We start from the raw sequence: 14915 nt of genomic DNA on the forward strand, positions 1-14915 counted from the left end.
AGAGGATTTCCTTGAATCTAGATTAATGTTCTAGAATTAATTTCGTAGGATTTAGATGAAAGGAAACTAAAGACATGATGATTCAATTGCAATGTATATTCTTTGACTGGATCTTGGTTTTTAGAAAATGTCATAAAACAACCCAAATGTTCATCAATTGATGAATAGATGAACAAATTGTGGTATTTCCACCCAATGTGATGTAATTCAGCTAGAAAAAGAAATGAAGTACCACTACATGCTACAACATAAATGAACTTTGAAAACATTATGCTAAGAGAAAGAAGCTAGACACACACAAAAAGCCACATATTTTATGATTCCAATTCCATGAAACTTCCAGAACAGACAGAAAGTAGACTAGTGGTTGCCAAGGGCCAGGTGAGGGGAGAATGGAGAGTGACTGCTAATGAGTTAATGGGTTGCTTGGATGTTGAAAATGTTCTGGAATTAGATGGTGGTGATGGTTGTACAAACTTGTAATTATATTAAAAATCTAAATTGTATACTTTAAAAGAGTGGATTTTATGATATGTGGATTATATCTCAATTGAAAAAGCTATTAGGACATTGGGACAGTTGGGGAAATTTGAATATAAGCTATTAGATATTTTCTAATGTTAAGTTTCTTGAATGTGATAATGGTTTTGTGACTATATAGGATTATATATATGTCTTTGAGTTGTAGGAAATATTTAGGGATGTATTTAAGTATGAAGTATTTAGGCATAAAATGTCATGCTATTTGCACTTTCAAATGAATCAGAAGTAGTAATGGGAGGAACACCTGGGTGGCTCAGTTGGTTAAGAGTCTTCCTTTGGCTCAGGTCATGATTCCAGGGTCCTGGGATCAAGTCCCATATCGAGTTCCCTGCTCAGTGGGGAGCCTGCTTCTCCCTCTCCCTCTGCCTCTCCCCACCGCTCTTGCTCACGCATGCGCTCTCTCTGGCAAATAAATAAATAAAATCTTAAAAAAAAAAGTAATGGGAGAAAGCAAATGTAGTAATAATTTAACAGTCAGTGATCTAGGTAAAGGATATATATGGGTTCATTGTATTATTCTTATATCTTTTTTGTAGCTTGAATTTTTTTCAAAATAAAAAGATGGTGGGGGGGCCCATTTACTGGGTGTCTGTTACATGCCAGTTAGGGGATGATAGATTTTTGTGGGATTGTGACAAAGAAATGAGGGATGTTGTGGTGCAGCCCTCCCTCCTTTCTGAGGGAATGCTTAATGGAGAGTGAATTGTACGCTTCCCTTCAAAACATCTCCTGCTCCCACCAGCATCAGAGACAAATAATCAGGCTGTTTGTTTTCCAGGAAATTCATTCTGTTCTTGGGCTTCATAGGTAGAGTGGGTCTGCTAGCACGTCTGACTTGATAGGATTGCCTGGGTGGGGTGGGGTGGGGTGGGGTGGGGTGGGGGGTCTTAAAATCTTCCAGAGAGCCAGTGTTAACTAATTAGCATTAACTAGTGAAATCAAAAGGGTAATGAGATGCAAGTCAGCTGAATGTGAAGGCCTAGGAACTAGAAGGAAGAAGGAGGCGGGCATATGCACATGGAGTGCAATAGGCAAAGGGTCAAGGCCAATAACCCAAGTTTGGCTGTTGAGTTTGAGTAATAAACGGAAGCAAGCGGGGAACAATGTCCTGGCCCCATTTGCAGCCTCTCAATAGCGAAACTGATGCTTGGGATTCTCCTTGTTCCAGCCTTGCTCTTGGCTGGTGGTTAGAAAAGGGACTATATGGTGTCCCATATTGTCCTACCTACTCACACTGCCCCTCTTACCTGGGGAATCATTGTCATCTGCCCAGCCTCTTTTTTTTTTTTGTCTTTGTTCCATTATTTTTCCCTCAAGGATGCTAGGAGAGAGTCTAGTAGAGCTGAACTAGTATTTACTCTTAGAGCGAGATCGGGGGTGGGGGGAGTTTTCAGCTTGCAGGGGTTGGAGATGTGGAAATGGCTGAGCAGCAGCAACATAAGGAAGGTTTTGTGGGGCTCAGTGGGGAGGGTGGGGAAGACTGGATTTCTGGTTCACCCCTGACCACTAGGGCCTTCTGTTTTTTAAAACAGACGTGCTTCATCGTTCCCAGAGCATGGGCCAGCCATTGGGAACTCAAAATGCAAAGTCCCAGTCCGGGAAATTAAGCTGCAAGAGCTCAGTGCCTAAAAAATATTGACTGTTTCTTTTTTTAAACTAATATTCCAAACTTCTTATGAAAGTCAACTTAGACATCCAGGACACAGGAAACAAGGCAAGAGGCCACAGCCAGCTGCCTCAGAGGACCCAGGACACTTTCTTAATAACATCCAGATGGTTCCAGAGAAATTGTTAACATCTTGAAAAAAAAAATCAGCTGCAGGAGAAATGAGATTCAAGTGGTTTGGGAAGGACAGCCTGGAGGAGAGTCCCAAGGGACTGAGAGAGGGTCTGAAATAGAAGACTCTGTGGTGGGATTACTGCTTCCTGTGGCAAGGCTGGAGGGGAGTGGGTGTAAAAATCTAGAGCTTCTAGTGGAGCCTGGGGGTTGGCAAGAGAGCCTCAACAGAACGGGCCTTCTGGTCACGTTAAGCCATTCAGTAACCTGGGTTTGCAGTAACATTTTACATTAATATTTTTTCTTCTGTTTTAGAGAGGACTGTTTACCTCCCAGTCTGGTAAATCTATGAGGCTCCATAGGGCCAGGTCCCAGAGCCCACGGTGTTTTCAGGGCCTATGGCAATATTTAACCCTGAAAAAATATTACATATGTAATATATTTATAGTCATCTATATGGTATATAGATACATAGCAAAATACAAATATATTTTTCAGCATATGAAAGGAAGTCCACAGAATTTAAATTAGTATTGTCTAATTAAATGCCTATGATACCTAACATTGTGTCAACTTAGGAACTAAGTTTGGTGCTCATTAAAACTTTATTTCATTTGAAAATAATTTGTATGTTAGATTTACTCATTTCCCCAGCATCGTTTAGACCTTAGTTCTTTGGAGCCAAATAATTTTAAAAGTGAAATTCAGATTTTTTTAAATTATTATTTTACCAGGGAAAGAAACATACATCTTTAACCTGAGATGTGTTTTGTTATGTTTACATCAAGGAGGGCATAGAGTGGAGTTCTCACATGAAAAATCAGGAGCAGAGGGGCCCTGAAGGCCTTAACCCAGTCCTAGTTTTCTAAGAGGTGTGTGTTTTTTCCTCTCCTTCTCAGTTGCCTTCCCCCAAGGAAGAGGAAGTGGCTTGTTTGTGGAATGTAACTGTTTGCACGCAAATCTCTTACTTGGAACCAAAAGTCGGGGAGAGGGATGTAGGAGCCACCGGCTCAGGGCTTGATCAGCATTTAGCAAGCCTGTGCATTTTCCACTCCCCACAACATGTGTCTCTTACCTGGGTCACTTCAGAGCCCGTTAGAGCAGTCTCCTGCCCCCGCCCCCCAACTCCGTCTCAGGGTTTCCGCTACTTGGACAGGATCCGGCTCCTTTGTCTGACAGTGACAATAAGAGATTAGAGCTGGAGGGGGGGTGGTGAGGGCCAGTTGCCTGGCCTTCCTTGCATCTTCCACATCCTAAATTAGGAAGCATGCAGGAGTGGGGAATGAACAGTACGAATATACACATCCTGGAACTTTTGGTCTCGAATGCCTAGGTATTTAGTATGAAAATCATCTGTGTATAATTGCCAAAACAAAACAAAAACAAAAATAACCCTCGAAACACCAGTAACAGGCACCAGAATTTTCTGCAACAAGCAACATTACCAAAGAAAGACCAGCAAAGAGAGCTCAGAACTGGTTATGGAGCATTAACCAGGTAAATTCATTAGATGGAGCCATCTCTTTCCTTGGGAGAACATTGACATTTAAGTTTTGGCTTCTTGGGATTCAGCTGGAGCACTCTTAGGTGGAATGCAATGACTCCTTCCTTCCTCCCCAAACTGAAATCCGGGCTATTACAATTCCAAGTGGACACAGAGTCCTGCCAAGTTTATAGGAAATTGGAATGCCAGTGTAGGTTCCCACCACTAGGGATAGCAGAAGCTGAGTGCTCAGAGAATAAGTAGCATTTCCCTTGTGATTCCCAAACGTGTCTATTTTTATTTTAAGAGATTCTGTGTTTTCAGTTAGTTTTGTGAACGGAGGAATCCATATGGAATTTTTACCAACTCTACTAAAATAAAAGCATGCAGCTTCTCAGCAGTGCTCAGAAATATGTACAAAGATTCGGTGATAGGTTGGGAAGAATTGTAGACATTCACTTTTTGAAAATCAACCCATTTTCAATGGGTGCCTTCTAGGCACATGGCAGACTACAGTATCAATTGCTAAATCCATATATGAGAGATTGCCTTTGATTTGGCATAATTCATCATTCAAAAGAAGTTATAAGTAGCTGCTCTGAAATGAGCAGCAGGTATTAATTTAATATAAATGAAATATAAATATATTTTATTAAAGTGCTGGATTTGAGGGGGTGGATTGAGGAAAGAGACTCAGAAATAATACAGGTGTATTTTTGTTCATAATTTTCAGTAAGATTTCTGTGACTCTTCTATTAACGTAATAGTCATAGATTAATAACTATTTGAAACTATGTTATTCATTTGTTTGCTTATTTATGGTATATTCCTCTCAGCTTCTTCAACTTCCACCTCAATCCCCATGTTCCCTCTGTAACATAAGCTCCATAAAACAGGGAGCTTACCTATCTTGATTCTATACCTCCAGAACTAGAACAGTTCCTGAGTCATAGTAGGTGCTCACTAAATGGTTTTTCCTCTTCAGTCATTCAATAAATTAATTGTAGTAGGTTAGTAATGAGAAAACTAAATACGTTAGTAATGAAAAAAGACATTGCGTATATTCATACAGATGACTGGGTCTTCTCTTGTTACCTGCGGCTGTTGTTTTCGCTTTATGCTGCACATTTAACTGTGCAGCGTGCAGCATCCTTTGTTTTTCAGGTATTTGCTCTGTATTCTAGGGAGGAAATATCCTGTATTTATGGGGATTACACTCCACTGGGGGGAGATGGACAGTAAAATGAATATATATTTTGTCAAGTAGAGATAAACATTGTGAAGAAAAAGTAGGATAAAGGGGTGGTTAGGGAAGGTTTCTGATCGGGGGGCATGGAGAACTCTTTGAAGGACGTGAAGGAGTAAAGTAGGCAGATAGGTGGAAGAAGAGCAGTGTTAAGTGCCTGCCTCACTCGTGGAGGAGCCGGGAGGCTAGAGCAGAGCAAGAGGAAGGGTGCAGGAAGTGAGAGATGGCATCAGGTCACAGAGGGCTTGGAGGCCTAGTATACGGACTTGGACTTGGACTCCATGTGAAATGGGGAGGCTTCCAGAGGGGTCTAGAGCCAAGGGGTTCCCTGACTTGGCTTAGGTTTTCAAAGCTGAAAATCATGGGTTGGGTGGCTTGTCAGACCAGGTGGGAGGCTTTGTAGTCATCCAGGTGAGCAGGATATTTTCCTGGATCAGTGGAAGTGATGAGAAATGGTCAGATTCTGGATATGCTTTGAAGGTGGGGCCATAGGATTTGCTCGTGGTTTGGAGATGGGATGTGAGAAAGGGAGCAGGGAAGGCCTCGAAGCTTTCAGACCTAGTCCTTGGCAGAATAGCCTGGCCATTTAGTGAGATAGAGGAGACTGAGAGATGCACATTGGGGAAGAATGCAACAGTTGACGTGGCGGCATGTCATAAGTTTGAGCACCTTGGTAGAACCTATGGGGCAGAGACGCAGGATGGGCATGATGACCATTGAGTCCCAACTCGCCATGGGCCCAAGAGGAGGTGGGGTCAGTGCCAAGCTCCGCAGATGCTGAAATGGAGTGGTCACAGATCCTCAAGTCTGAAATAGAGCTCTTCCATAGTGACCGGGGAAATCCACAGAGGAGCCTCTGAGCTCCTACCTCTGAGTCATCCACAGGCACCTGGATTCAGCTCTTGCCTTCATTCCTCCTTAATAATGTTCTGTTCCTGTATCTCTACACCCTGATGCTATTTATTGATCAAAGAACCGTAAGGTGACTTGTTTTAAACAACAAGGAGATTAGCTAAAGATTTAAACATTTGACTTTTTACCGCTAACTGGTGGGGCCCACAGAATAAAACCAATGAAAGCACCCTTGTTTGAGCTCCTAGTGAAGAGCTGTCCTGTGTCTGAGAACCTGCAGTAAATGATGGGGACGGCAGGGGCAGGGAGGCATCCAGTCCCCACCTTGCAGAGGCTTCCCTCAAGCCCTGGTCTTTGGCAATTCCGAGGATGGGCAGCCAGTAGGAATGTGGAGAGAGCCGGCCCCAGTCTCCTCTGAGAGTATTTAGTCCTTCTTAACCTTGGGAGTCTCTCAAGTCCCGATTCATTTATGGCTGTTGACACTACTGTGCTTAGCCCCCAGGGATCCAGTGTAATCAGCTCTTGAATTTCTTTTTCCTTGAACCTAAATCTGAAGCCCCATGGGCCTTTCCCATAGCATAAATAGCATTTTATTCCAGGGCATATTGTCTCATTCACAGGAAATAGTCTCTGAATTACATCACAGACCAGTTCTACTGCATTCTGTTGACGTTTATTGTAGGACTATTGTGGGAATGACATGGTTCCTGTCCCCAGTAGCTCCTGTATCCCATCCATTATGGAGACGGGGTGGGGGGGGGGGCGTGGTACACAGGTGGGTGAAATTCCAGAACACACTGCCATCCTTTCAGTATTAAAATAATAGCAAAACTTTTCTCTAAATGTTTCCCTAGCTAAGACAGACAGACAGACAGATAGATAGATAGATAGATGTTTCCCTAAGCTTATAAAGTTGGGTATATGGCAAGGCATGATACTTTTCCTTACCTGTGTCATTTGCTGAGGTGATAAAATAAATTCATCTTTGGAAAGTAGGTTGGGGGGCCTGGGGAAATAGATTAGATCAATGTTGCAGAAACCACTAGCCATCTCCAGTGTCCACCCTTACCTTGTTCCATGGTAATAACATAGAACCCCCAATTTTGAGTGGTGCATATAGCCAGATGGCATTAAGACTGCATTTCTTGGCTTCCCTTGCAGCTAGGTAGGCCAGTCGATGGAGTTCTGGCTCAAGTGAGTAGGTAAAAGTGTCTTGTGGCAGCTTATAGAAAATCCAGTTAAGGGGCGCCTGGGTGGCTCAGTTGGTTGGGCGACTGCCTTCGGCTCAGGTCATGATCCTGGAGTCCCTGGATCGAGTCCCGCATCGGGCTCCCTGCTCGGCGGGGAGTCTGCTTCTCCCTCTGACCCTCCCCCCTCTCATGTGCTCTCTCTAATTCTCTCTCTCTCAAATAAATAAATAAAATCTTAAAAAAAAAAAAAAGAAAATCCAGTTAAAAGATGTTATTTGTGTACACTCTGCCCCTTCTTCCTCATATGTTCTTCCATCCTGCTCCCTGAAATGTAGAAACTGCCGTCTTAAACCACGAGGTAGAAGCAGTGCATGATGGAGCAACAAGGTAGAAGGCATAGCACACCATACCCTGACTGTCTTTGAGGCCTTTTATATGAGAGGAAAAAGAAATTTTATTTAAGGTATTGTTATTCGAGATTTGCTAGTCCTCGCAGTTGAACCGAATCCCAACTAATGCAGTTAGCTCAGTTTTGCTCTGTGTAGGCTGCTCAGGGATGTGCTCCACGGTGTCTTTGTCTGCTGACAAGAACATGTGCCTATTCCGAGTCATTGAATCCTCAGTCACTCCACGTTCCTATGTCGCCAAGATCATTCACAAAATCCTAATGCAGTGAGCATCACCCTTACTCATATATCGAGAATTGAAAATAATGGTTTCATACCGAATGTGTTTTGAGTTCACGTGTTCCCCTAGCCACAGGGACTTGTCCCAGTGTACACACTGTTGTCTATTACTTTTGCACATCTGTCACTTGGACTCTAGAGGTAGGTGAAGAAAGCCAACCAAGTTTCTTTTTTTTTTTTTCTAAAGATTTTTATTTATTTATTTAACAGAGATAGAGAGCGAGCACAAGTAGGCAGAACGGCAGACAGAGGGAGAAGGAGAAGCAGGCTCTCCGCCGAGCAGGGAGCCCGATGCGGGGCTCGATCCCAGGACCCCGCGATCATGACCTGAGTTGAAGGCAGCCGCTTAACTGACTGAGCCACTCAGGCGCCCCGCCAACCAAGTTTCTAAAGGCAGATGAGAAGAGCATCTCCTACGACTTGAGGCTGCTTTTTACTACAGAAGTAACACATGTAAAAAATTCAAATGGTACAAAGCTACGGACAGTAAAAAGGTACTCCCTTTCCCCAGTCCCACTACCTAAAACTCACTATGTTGGAAGCTTTGGGGACAATCTAGAATTTTTCCATATATAGAGAGTCCTTCTTTTAAAAAAAAAAAGGTATAAATATATATATTTATATACACACACATATATATACACATACACACAAATATATAAATGTATGTATATATACACATACATAACATAAATGGGAACATACTACACATACCATAATATACTTTGTTTTTTAGATTTAATAATAATTCTGAACATCTTTCCAAAATAGCATATGTACACTGACTTCTGTCTGATGTATGTATCTCGTTGTACAATAGATGTCCTATAATTAATTTAACCAGTCTCCTGTTAATGGACATTTGTTCCCAGAGTTTTGCTATTACAAACATTGCTACAACAGATTCACTATATGTGTATCTTTGTGCATGTGTCCCAATACATCTGTAACGGTAACTCATACCACGCCACCTAGCAATTCCAATTGCTAGGTGGCGTGATATGATAAACGTGTAAGTTTATCATAAGCCCTGTGCATTTACACTCCCACCAACAGTATAAAGGCTGCTTTTTAAACTCAGGTTCCCATCAGGAACCACAGTTTGACATTCACTTTATTCCCTGTTCACTTATTACTTTTGTTATTTGGGTTTGTGTTTAGAGAAAGCAGGCAGGACGTCTGACTTTTCGAGAGACAAATGAGAAGCAGGTGAGTGATCTCCTTCAGTATAATACTGTGTATTGTTTAAAGTGCATTGTGAGCAAAAGTTCCACTTTATTGCTGAAAAGATGCAAGTGATTTTTTTTTTTTTCTGTCCAAGTTAGGAACATATTCCATTCTGAAGAAATGAAACAGCTAGCTGAAGAGCTATGGGGAGAAAGGATTAGGGATGCAACTAAGAATATAAAGGCCAGTCTCCTAGATCCCAGTCTCCAGAGAAGTTGTTCCACCACAAAGACAAAAGGGACTTTGAATATCATTGGACATGGAAAGATACCTTATGTAAGGGCTGGGAGAAGGTCCAGATTTAGGGCTTATTCAATATCCTGTGATCTCTAACCACCTATGCCTACATTTAACACTTCCCCTCTTTCCTCAGCATCTTTTAAAAACAACCTTTGAGTTTGCATCAGTGGTAGGGTGGTCATGTAGGTTTCTTTTTTACATCATCTCCAGTTCCCAGCAAGCTTCTTAGAGAAATGCTGAGAAGAAAAGGAGAAGCTTTGCATCTGTTCTGCCGACGTCTTCCTGCTCCCTGGACTCCTACCTGTTGTCTATCTAATTTAGAAGAAGAGTGATTTTTATCAAAGCAGGATGCGATGAGTGGGAGCATTTTCCCTGTGCTGGTGAGCGGCCGCTCAGAAGCCCAAACCCCAGCCTCATGTCAGGGGACAGGCCCTGCCTGGCATTCTTGGCGAGGCTGTCTTGGAAGTAGGTAGCACCCTCTCCTGGGCTAAATCCAAATATTTTCTATTTGTCCTGAAATCATCTAGGATAATAACCGACATTTACCTTTCTCTGGCCAGCTCTGCCCCATCACTGCCCCCTCCTGGCCCCATCTATTTTTTTTTTTTTTTTTTTTAATGCTACCCTGAACTCTTTGCGAGTCCACAGGAATAACATCTGAGATTACAACTCCCATGTGTTGGGGAACAAACACTTACGTGAGTACTTACCATGTGCAGGACACCAGGGCAAGCGTGTGAACGAAGGGAAAGAAGAGCTTGTAGTCAGTATAGATGAGGAATATGAAGAATGAATACCTAAACGCACAGAAAAGACTATTTTAAACCATCACAAGGCACCGAGTGTGCTGAAGGCACCCTGGGTATGGCAGAAATCCCAGAGCGGTGAGGTGAGGTCTGTGGCCTGGCAGTCCCTTTGTGACATGCTAGGAGAGGACTTGCCGATAGGGTGGTCAGTCCTCACCCGTAGTAGTGTGGACGTAGATGTACTGGAAGGTTCTTTTATTGATCAAGTGAACATAAAACTGGACATCTTCCCCCCAACCCCTACCACCACCATCCACATTCCTCTTTTTTCTTCACCAGTCATTAGACTCCTCATTGACATTTGCAGAAAAATAAGAGATATTAATGGCATCTTCTCAATCCCACTCAGCATTCTAGTTTCTGTTTCATCCAGACGTTTATTCTAATTGGCATGCAAGTTCTGCTTTATTTAGCTCTGTCTATATGCTGAAGACCATGGGCATTGTCCAGTTGATCTCATAAATCGAGTATTATGTCTGTTTTGCTTGTTCAGTTTTCAATTCAATAATGATAAAAAATAATAATGAGAGTGTCACTTAGTGAGTCCTTACATGAAGCCAGGCACAGAATAATTTCATCTTTTTTCGTCTGATGCTTGCAGTTACCTGAGGGGCTAAGAACCATCTTTATTATCCCTGCTTTTACAGATGCGGAAATTAAGGTTCAGAGGCGTTCAGTAACTTGCCTAAGTGGCAGGGATGGGATGTGAGCGGTGAGTCTAGCTCTAGAGACCTTGTTCTTCTCCACGGTGTACATTATATACCTGAGCATTCGCAAGTAATTAATAAATGTGCCGCTAAGAGACTAAAGAAATAATCATGTTCCCAGGTACAGTTCATTTCCTAAATATTAATGTGATTTGGTGTCACGGGATTGAGCTAGGGAGGAAGTAGAACATTTCTGAGGTCTTGGGAGCTTCTGTCACTAGAAGAGGCTGTGAGGGCAGGATTGGCTCCCTCTCATCTCTCAGAGCACACAGCACAGACCTTCGGGTCATAGCCAGGACCTGATGAATGCTTTCTAGGTTCCAGAAAGCGCACTCGCTCAAAACCCAGCATGCTGTTTCATTGAATCCTCAACCCCACGTACAGAAGAGGCTCAGAAAGGTGAAGCACCCGGCCCAGGGTCACATGGCTAGTGGAGCAGTGGACCGAGGACCCTTGACCACTGCTCCCCTGGACTCCTCAGGTGCCATGTGGGAGCTTCTAAGAGCCTTGCTCCCTCAGCCCATGTAGGAAAGATCAGATTATCCCCGGGGCCCCTGCACAAATGTTCCACTACCTCCCAGAGGATCCTCTCTGCATGGAGGGCTCCAGTGGGCAAGACGGGGGCTGGGAAAGTTTGCTGGTTCTGAGGGCTCAAGGGAGTGGGTCTGTTTGAGGCAAACCCAGAATGGGCCTAGAAGAATCATGTCAAGGCCCAGGAGAAGACTGCAGATATATTTGAACTCAAAGTCTATGAAATGTGTCCTCCCATTGTCTTCAGGAGCAGCAGTGGGTCTTGTGATTCCCTAGCACCTAATTGTGCTGGTCACACCACTGGTACTTCCTACATACAAAGGAACGAACGAGTGAGCGAAGGAATGAAAGAAGGACCAGGAGAAGGCAGACACTGTGTTTGGGTAGGAGTCTGCTTAGGAATCCCTCTCCTCCAGAAACATCTATAAAATAATGGTTCTGGTTGCGTTAATGAAAAATCTCCATAACATCCATTTTCAACTGGATTTTGAGTGGGGCGCTCTGGAGACAGAATGCCTGTGTTCTGATTCTTGTCCTGCCACTCTTAGCTCGTTACCTGTGGCCAGTCACTGACCCTCTGAGGTCTCAGTATCCACTGCAGGGTTGCTGTGAGTTCATGCAGGTGCTGCGTCTGGCTGGAAAGCGCCAGGTCCGGGAATCCCAACCCCAGTGGGACAGGCCTGCGGAATCCGTGCGGCCCCTGTGCTTTCCAGCGGCAACAGGAAACTTTCTCCCTCGGCATGTGAGCGTAAAATTCTCAGTCCCAAGTTGAACCCAAATGTAGAGCGGCAAACACTTGGCCCCAAATATAATTTCCTCCTGCAGCTCATTGCAGCCGTGAGGAAACCGCGGGGGGAGGGCCCGGCAGTGTGGTGTGGCAGCCCCGTAATTTCCAGAGCCCTTCTCCTAGACTGACACATAATTGTCAGATTGTTTTATGAGAGCTGCTTCCTGCCCCCTTCCTGCCTCGCTTCCAAATGTGCTCATTCCCGAGGAAACATCACCTCTCCCTCTCGCCCTTAATCGCCCCTTTCCTGCTCACCCCGGCCCTGGGGCTGGGGTGATTTCCTAAATCACTCAGCTCGGCTTCCAGGGCTGGCGCAGGCACCCAGGGTGGGCTAGCAGAGAGGCAGCATTTGTTCTAAGTGGCCTGTGACCTGGAGGTCAGAGATGCTTCCATTCTGTTTGATGTCTTTCCCGGGAGGCCTTCCCTCACTCACCTCTTCTCCTTTCCTCCTGAGCTGGCTTTAATTCTGAGGTCAGGAAGAGATTAAGGAACTGAGTCCTGCTGCTTTTTCTATCCATTGTGGTGGTAAAGGCCCAAGTGGGTCAGGGGCAGGCAGGCTGGAAGTGACAGGGGTCTTCAGCCTCATCCACATCCAAACTCGGGGACTCTCCGAATATTCCATTTAGAGCTGTGTTCTGAAAGATTCATCCAAGAGATTCCTCTCCTTATGGGCACTTTCCCCTCTGCCTCCAGACACTCGTTCTTAAGAAGAAATGTTAAGTCCTAACATTTTCCCCCCATTTGAGAAATTTCAGAGGAAGCAACATGGTTCTTTTTGTATTTTAACTACATTTTTTTTTTTTATTACTAAAGCGTTACACAGTCATGGTAAAAATTTCAAACAGAATCGTTTCCAGACGTAACCACAGTTTAACAGAATTTTGTATATCCTTCCAGAAATGTTCTAGGAACCTACAAGCATACAAATGTATATATATTTTTAACACAAATGGGAGCATATTGGACATCTTGTTCTACAACTTGTTATTTTTACTTAGCACATTTTGGATGTTTCCTATTTCAGTAAATCTAGATTTACTAAAAAAAATTGCCAAGTGGTGTTCTCTTGTGTAAATGTACTAACGTATTTAACCAGTTCCATTCTAATGAATATTTCAGTGGTTTCCACTTTATTACAAACAATAGTACAATAAGTATCCCAAATCTATATCCATATCCTGTATTTTTAGAATAACTTCCACTCAGAGGTGGTTTTGTTTGTTTTTTTTTTGGGGGGGGGGTTTTAATAGATTAAAGGACTTGGGAAGATAAAATCGTATGGATGTTGTTAAGTTGTGTTTCAAAAAGATTTGCCGGTTTAAACTCAAGAGTGAATGTATGGGAATGCCTGATTATGCATCCTGTCACCAGTACACGTATAATTACACTTTTTAGCTTTGCCAGTGTTGAAATAAATGAATTTTATGATTTTTTAAAGTAATAGTTTGTTAGGAGTGGGCTTCCAATCTTACTCCCAAATAATGAGCATCTTTTTGTATAAGCTTTCTGCTTGTGTAAGTTTGACTCTCTTCCTATTACTTATCTGCCTCTTATTGACTTGAAGATCTCTTTATATCTGAAGGAAAATAACCCTTTTCTGGTCTTAGGTATTATCAGTAGGTCCTCACTATATCAGCTGCCATTTAGTTTTGTTTATGGTATTTTTTCCATGTAACCTCTGAAAATTATTTAAATGACAAATTTTTCAAAATTATCCATTTTTTCTTCATTTTTATTGTTACTGTTTTTTTGGTTCTGGACATGCTTAGAAACTGTCCCAGAAACTAAGATGTTGTTATTGTTGTTGTTTTTAATCACCCATCTTTCTATTTTTTATATTTAAATCTTTAATCCAAGTAAAATTTGGGGGGAAGACCAAATCATCCCATAGAGATTGACTTTATGTCTCACTTGTCAAAACAGTTGTTTCATACAATCCATTAACTAATACATCTTTTCGAGAGGAGAGGAAAGATGGCAGAGTAGGGGACCCTATTTCATCTCGTCCCCGGAATTGAGCTGGATATCTACCAGACCACTCTGAGCACCCACGAAACCAGCCTGAGATGTAAGAAGATCTGGATCTCTACAAACAGAATATCGCAGGTGGTTGGTTTTGAGGTACGAAGCGGGGAGCCGTGATTCAGTGGGCAGATATCAGAGGATAAACGGCAGCGGGAGGGTGCCTGGCCGTGGGGATCCTACACCGCCGGTGAGTGACAGCCTCGCGTGCTGGGGACAGGGCACAGACTCGCAGACCAGTAGCTGCGGGGAAAGGACTTTAGGGCAGCCCCCGGACGGAAACCCGGAGCAGCGGGGTGGCGTGCGCGAAGTGGGAGTGGCTGGCGGTTTTAGAAGCACAAAGGGCAGAGACCTGCTCTGACCTGGAGGCAGGACTGGGGGCGCTGCGGAGGGGCGCACAACCCAGGACGCTGCAGTTTATAGCAGCACGGACAGAAACGGAGACAGTGTGGCCTGGAGAGCTCAAAGAAGAACAGACTGCTATCTCTCTGCTCTGAGGCAGAGGGTTAGAAGCGGTCTCTTCTGCTCTGACTCGCGGAAGAGACGCAGAAAGCCGCCAGGGAAAGCCACCAGAGAACAAAAGCCCCCAAAACTGATTCCCGCTGAGCCCATCCCCCACAACAGGGGGGCAGGGCAACTCCGCCCATACAGGGTTGCCTGAGTAACAGCGCGGCAGGCCCCTCCCACAGAAGACAGGCTGGGAAAATAAGAGGCCAGCAACCCTAAGGTCCCAAGAAAACAGGTGCATCTTGCTTGGGTTCTGGTCAATAATTTGGACTCTATACATTCCCTCAATCACCCATCAACAGAATGACTAG

At 43.7% G+C, this 14915-nt stretch overlaps 1 long non-coding RNA gene across 1 annotated transcript in view; it reads left to right on the top strand.

Moving 5' to 3' along the window:
• Window positions 1-14354, top strand: part of LOC123857496 (uncharacterized) — a 169929-nt gene extending 155575 nt beyond the window's left edge. Inside the window, exons 8-9 of the long non-coding RNA XR_006793869.3 lie at window positions 7988-8271; window positions 8939-14354. This is a non-coding gene — a long non-coding RNA (uncharacterized LOC123857496). The remainder of the gene's footprint in view (window positions 1-7987; window positions 8272-8938) is intronic.
• Window positions 14355-14915: the final 561 nt, after the last annotated feature.

Source organism: Mirounga angustirostris, unplaced genomic scaffold (assembly GCF_029215605.1).
Source record: "Mirounga angustirostris isolate CCGP_5_RB_7025 unplaced genomic scaffold, mMirAng1.0.hap1 SCAF_7, whole genome shotgun sequence".
NCBI classification, from domain to species: Eukaryota; Metazoa; Chordata; class Mammalia; order Carnivora; family Phocidae; genus Mirounga; species Mirounga angustirostris.